The sequence below is a fragment of the Urocampus carinirostris genome, chromosome 2 (genome assembly GCF_059441175.1).
Source record: "Urocampus carinirostris isolate Australia breed hairy pipefish chromosome 2, RoL_Ucar_1.0, whole genome shotgun sequence".
Classification (NCBI taxonomy): Eukaryota; Metazoa; Chordata; class Actinopteri; order Syngnathiformes; family Syngnathidae; genus Urocampus; species Urocampus carinirostris.
Genome location: NC_142350.1, coordinates 55,739,079 through 55,745,915, shown reverse-complemented (window position 1 = coordinate 55,745,915; position 6,837 = coordinate 55,739,079). Strand labels below are relative to the sequence as shown.

General features: G+C 41.9%; 1 pseudogene; it reads right to left on the bottom strand.

Moving 5' to 3' along the window:
- Positions 1–6,448: 6,448 nt before the first annotated feature.
- Positions 6,449–6,592, bottom strand: LOC148372631 (U2 spliceosomal RNA; annotated as a pseudogene).
- Between the last annotated feature and the right edge of the window lie 245 nt (positions 6,593–6,837).

The following is a 6,837-nucleotide window of genomic DNA, read 5'->3' as shown; positions in this document are numbered from 1 at the left end:
TTCTCTCCGTGTTTGAGTGGGTTTCCTCCCACATTCTAAAAACATGCATGTCAGGTTAATTGGCCGGTCCAAATTGTTCCTAGGTGTGAATGAGCAAGCGAGTGAGTTGTCTGTCTCTATGTTCCCTACGACTGGCTGGCAACCAGTTCAGGGTGTCCCCTGCCCACTGCTTGAGGATAGCTGGGATGGGCTCCAGCACCCCCCCCGCAAGCCTACTGAGGATAAGCGGTGCAGATAATGGATGGATGGATGTTTCGGAGCTTCCTCACATGTTGTGGTAATGGCATTCGCCATTTTTAAATTATGTCGCGGCTATATAGCAAACAAAACTGATAGGCCAACTTTGAGTCTAAACTTCTCGAGTCCTGTGCTGCGTGGAATATTTTGCAACATATTTGCTTAATTGTGGGGAGAAACACTACACGTTTTGTGCCTAATTAAAAAACAAAAAGTTTGGGGATAGCTATAACCGTATCTCACTCCAATACTTGGAAGCAGTGGCTCAGGAGGTAGAGTGCTCATCTTAGGATCAAGAGATCGCAGTTCGAATCCCGGCTCCTCCGTGTTACATGTCGAAGTGTCCTTGGGTAAGACACTGAACCCCTAATGCCCCCAATAAGCAGGTTAGCGCCTTACATGGCTGCACGGCAGCTATTGGGAAATGTGAAGCACATTGTAAAGCGCTTTGGGAAGTCTTGACTTGAAAAGCGCTATATAAATGCAGATCTTTTCATTTCATACGCCTTTGAAAAAAGTCACGCAGGACAAAGGCACGAAGGAGCTAAAAGAATCTTGGCTCAGCTAGGTAGCAATTTAACATTTTTCTAAAAGCGCGTCTTTTCCCCCCGTCCGTTTTGAGAGCGTCACACGTCCCTGCACGCGTGGGTGTCTTTGTTGAGCACGATAGTGACTCGTTGAGCGTTTGTGTGAACAGTGCTGATGCATAGGAGACAGTTGCGTGTTTTGGCACACGACATGGCAGTGGATGGAGTTGTCATGGTGACTTTTAGGACTTTGCCATGGTGACGCACGCAAGCGGGCACAACTGTCTTTCTTCAAATAAAATTGTAATTAAAAGTCAACTATGTCAAAATACACATCCTTTTTTTTTTAATACACCGGAGAAATTTTAATGACACAGTTTTCAAAGATGTCCCCTTACTGCTTAACCACAAGATGTGTATTTTATTTTGGAAGAAGGTCATGAAATACCCTGATCTAAATAAATAAATGCTTTTGGGTCATGTGAGCCACAATGAAGTCTGCGATAGGATTTTGCTTTTAACTGCCATTAAGTGTGATTAATGATTGAGTCATAAAAAAAACCTACAACGTACTTTTCTACAAATACAGTAATGGTTTGGGGAGGGGGTTACGGACGCATGGCCCACATTCCGTAAATTTTGACTTGGATTAGTCATGTCAAACATACGGCCCGCCATAAATTTAAGAGTATGTCAAAAAAAGAAGCGAGTCTCTAGGTCACAGGTGTCAAACAGGCGGCCCGCGGGCCAAATCAGGCCCGCCGAGGGATTGAATCCGGCCCGCGAGATAACACTCAGAGAAGCGCACGAGAAAAACAAAGTGGCAGTTTGAAATATGTCAACTTGATGTTGCCAAAGCCAGGTGCCTCTCACAAAGACACTGTACTTGTATTTATTTATCTCTCTCTCTCTCTCTTTCTTTTCCACCCCTTTTCTCCCACTCTGTCTCCATCTCTTTCACTCTCTGTGTCTCTCTTTTTCTCTTCCTTTGTTGCTCTTTGTATCTTTTCTCTCTGTGTCTTTTAACCTCTTTTGATCTAACCTCCTTTTTTCCTTTTCTCTCACTTCTCTTTCTCTCTTCATACCCTTCTTTTTTCTCTCCTTCTGTCTTTCTATTTCTCTTTGGATTTCTTTCTTCCTCCCCCTTTCTTGTCCCCCTCTCTCACGACTTTATCTTTTGCTTCTCACGCTTTCTCCCTCTCTCTCTTTTTATTTCTTTGTCCAGCCTCTCTCCTTTTCCCTCCCTCTTTCTCTTATTTCTTTATCTCTTTTTCTTTCTCTTTAATCTACTAGTCCGGCCCCCAACATAATTTTTGTTCTATCGTGTGGCCCCCGAGTTAAAACGAGTTTGACACCCCTGCTCTTGGTCATTTCAAAAGATATGATTTTTTCTAAATAAATGCCATTCAAGTGCTCCTTCTGGCCGCTAAATATGAATTTCCCTTCGGGGATGAATAAAGTATCTATCTATCTATCTATCTATCTATCTATCTGTCTGTCTGTCTCTCTGTCTATCTATCTATCTATCTATCTATCCAACCATCCATCCATCTATCTATCTATCTATCTATCTATCTATCTATCTATCTAAACAGCGCTAAAGGATGTACTTTCAGCTATAGAGGCCAAGCATAGTACAAGTGGTACCTCTACTTACTAATTCAATTTGTACTCGGCGTAGCTTCGTAACCTAGAAAATTTTGTAAGTAGACACATTTTGAATGTAAATGTGCTAATCCGTTACAAGCCCCGCAAAAGTACACTCTATTTCATAAAAGAGAATTAGAACATGAAACATATAGAATTTAAAATTGGATTAATACACATAAAAGAAAAACAAAGAATAAAGGAAATCATGAGAAATGTTCATTTACCTTGCCTCACGTTTCTTGAAAAACTGATCCCATGACGTCTGCTTTTGTCAGCCTTTGCGCCAGGCAACACTTTTTTCCGGGTGATTCCTTTTCACAAATTCCAAGACCTCGTGGAATTTTGCTAAAAAGTTCTCTATTTTGCGCTGATTAAATGATGGCTGCGTCCTCCTCCTCGCTACCTTACCAGAATCCCTCCTTCTCCTTGTCTCTGAACTCTGAACTGTGACGGTGAGACGAAGAGTATGCTGGGAGCACGCATACACAATCATTGCCAGGCAGCTTTTAAGCAATAGCCAGTTTGTTTATGTTTGGGAAACTCTGGGAGCGGCCAATAGCAGCGTATACTGGTCTCTATTTTTGACTTAGCATCCTGAAACGCCTTTGTAACGAGAGGCCATATTTCCCCGCTCAGGCACTTTGTCACCTGAAACTTTCGCATGTTAAGACATTAATAAGTAGAGGTATCACCGTAGTTTGATTTTATGCAGTCTAATTTTATTGCCCATGAACTGCAAAAGCTTTAATTTTGTATCTATTGTTTTATTATTGTAAATCAGTATAACAATCATGGCAAAGATAATATTTTTTCATACCTCTCCCTCGAATTTGTATAGCATTGTGAGTTGGTTCAGGTGTAAAACTGCATTCAGCCAACTGTTAAAATTAAGCAGTAAATGCATGCAATGCCATACATAAAAACGTTTGTGTTTCCCATTTTGTTTTGTAAACACATGTGCTGTACTTAGAAAAGATCGCCTGTCATCCATGATCATAACATGTAGGGAAAGATACTAATATAGGTTGAGTGATAAAGCATAATACTGAAAAACAAAGCTAAACATTTGAAGTTTACATTCCTTTAGATCCAGCCTGCCTGAGAGAAGAAAGTTTGGATCCAGTCCCAGAACCCTAACTGAGTTTGACATCTCTCACTTAAATGACTCAATCCCTACCAGAAATTGACGTGTGCTGAGCGAAAAAAAGCCATAGAACCATAAACATGTAGCGCCTATTCTAAAGGTGTTGCTAAAATGACTGAAACACGAAAAGTATCATCTCCTAGGCTTGATCCCAGTAATTTATAAGCCTGGTGGACCACTTGGCTTTCAGTGGCCGTTCCGCCACCAATAAATATTTTTTTGCAACATAGGAAATTTTGGTTAGTAATCGAAAAAAACAATACTTATACTACTGCACTAAGTACTCGATTGCAGAGGTCAGCAACAACCGGGGTTTTTGTTGTTTTATACCAAGCCTTATTTTTTGCATATTCCCTATCTATTCATGTTAACGGGAATTTTGTGCGTTGTACAGGAAATTTTATAGGAGTATATTACTATATTCAAACATTAATTGATAGGTCGACAAATACTGCTGACCATACTTAAACATTGGAGGCAATGGGAATTGAACCAGGAATGCAGCAGTGAGAGCACAAATTCCTAACCACTAGTTCACTAGGCCAACATAAATCTATTACACCCTGGTCATCCTGGAAGGGGGATTAGCACTTATGAGAACCCTTCTAAGGTTTATTATTTACTTCCTCCTGAGGTTTTTGAGTTTTTCCTTGTCCGCATGTTGGTTTAAGATCAGGGGATGTGTAAATATAATCTTTGAGACATTTTGTGATTAAGAGCTATACAAACAAATATGACTTGACTTGACTTGAATGTAGACGACATAGGAAAAAGGCATTTGATTTTAAGATGGTTGCTGCACTGTTTTACGTGGTGATTAGTCAAAGACGTTACGAGTGTTTTGGTCATTTTAGTGTAGAATACCTTGATGTTGTGTCGTAGGTAGATGCAGCAGAGGTGCAACAAAGGGTGAGCAGCCAAACAAGGGCTAACTGGCAAAAATAACACACAGAGAGGGATCAACAGAAGGGCTCGGTGAAAAAACAACGAGGCTGGCCACCGAAAAAACGCAGTGAGCAGCCAGAATAACCTGGAACCAATCACGAAAAGCGGCAACCACGGCGACAAACGCAAAGCCGGCTATGAATAAACAAACCAAAGAACAAGGCAAAACTGGCGCTAACGCCAGGGTTGCCGGCCAGACAACAAACGGTGGGCAACCAACGAGCGCCAACCAGGAGCAAGCAAAACAGGAAAGCCATTGGCAGCCCTGACGCTAATGTGGAGCTAGCCCCCCAAAAAATTAGACCAACCACAATACACAAAAAAAACACAAAAAGCCACAATCTTTCACCAAAGAGAAGGCAAAGGCGAAATATGAACGCATATTATAAGAGCGGCAGGTGAAGTTACCCCACTCAGGATTTGAAGGTCTAGGAACCCAACCACGACAAAACAGTCACAAGTCCCAAGCGACAGAGTAAGCAATTTCTCAATCACTGTTTCAGAGCTCCCTCACGTGTGTCACAGAGAATGAGAGTAAGGCTTGCTTGATTGCTTGATCCGAGGACTGGCGGAGAGCGGGAATGAGCAAGGCGGGAGTGACACTACCGTGTCAGAAGAAGACAGGCGGGAATGGCAAGTCGTTTGACCAGGGCTGGAGATCAGAGGCGATGTAAAGTTCGTAATGGTGGTCGTAGGCAGGCGGCAGGCAAAACAGGCGTAGTCAGGTTCGGAAACGGGTCAAAAAACGGGAATCAGGCAGGAAACAGGTTTTAACAGGGACAAAGTCGGACGGGAACGCTCACTGAGTGAAAAACAACAGCTCACAACGATCTGACAAAGTTTGAACTGAAGACGGGGCTTAAGAAGGGTGTGGCCACCAATCAGCTTGTCCGGGCTGTTGGCACCAATCAAGCTGCCACAGGTGTTCCAAATAGGCCAATCATGACAATATGTTGTGTTAATGGAATTCGCCATTTTAAAAGTGCTCCTTCAATTATGTCACAACTACCGTAAATTCCGGACTATAGAGCGCACCTGATTATAAGCCGCACCCACCACATTTCAAAAGGAAAACCGATTTTGTACTTACACAAGCCGCACCTGTTTATAAGCCGCATGCGCCCACAGTAAAAAAATGTAACACAAAATTAACCCAGACCCGACTTTAAGTCTCGTGATTGTAACTGAATATCCTTCATTAAAGTACACAGTCCAAAAATCACAGCCGGCTAAATGAACGTAAAATGATACCGGTACTTAAGGTTTGATGCAGACCCGCAGAGTCCGGTTCCCGTTGAAAGTAATCCAAAGAAAAAAGTGTATATTTCCAAAGGTAAGGGTGGGAAAAATTTATATCCACTATTGTCCGCCGTGTCCACAAACACTCACCTTTATCGGTCCCCACTACCCGTCAGCCCGCGTTTGTTACAGCCCTTCTTTTTAATTCGCCTGTCCAAAACATATCAGAATAAGTGTCCAAAATAAATACAAATGAATACATTACAAAAATATACAGTAGCAAATACATATTATACATGGTTACTCATATTTACAAAAAAAGACGGTACACCGAGAGAGTTTTCAAAGCTTTAATGATAATAATATAAATTTCAGCCCCTAATTATGCCTCCGAAGAAGGTCGGTGCAAGCAGGACAGGTGAAAAAAGACAAGTTGTTCGTAAAACTATTGCCTTTAAGAAAGACATAATAGCTAAATATGAAAGAGGTGTACGAATTTCCGATCTTGCTAGTGAATACAGCATGGCTAAATCTACTATCAGTACGAGGGGGGTTTTTAAGGGTTATTGATCTATCTTCGTTATTCATTATCCATTATCCGTTATCGGTCAGTTCATAATACGCTACAAAGCCAAGGAGCCGGGACACTTACTCTCAGCCAAAAGGCCAAGCTAAGGTCTTAGCCCTAAAGCCTTGCTGCGATCATTGCGAATGCACCGTTCCCGGAGGTACTGCAATACCGGGCCGATGCGTGGAGTGGACAGAGCAAGCTCATATTCCATCTCCGAAATGCAAAAATCAAAGATAGTGACGATAGTAAAGAAAAAAGGAGGCTTTGAAATTGAGTGATGCGGCTAAGGAAGTTCGCGCTATAAGCAAGCAACTGCCGCAAGTTTTGGAAGAGGTTGAAAAACTTTTGATGATTTTTCTCTCCCCATCGTCCACCACAAAGGTAAGAAATCCTATTCATAATTCTTTTTTTTTTTTTTTTTACACGTTCACACCGTGTTGAGACGCTAACGCGAACGTACGATTAGCCTGGGTTAGCTTCATGTTTACGTTCATGGTAAACATTCAGGGTGTTGGAACGGATTA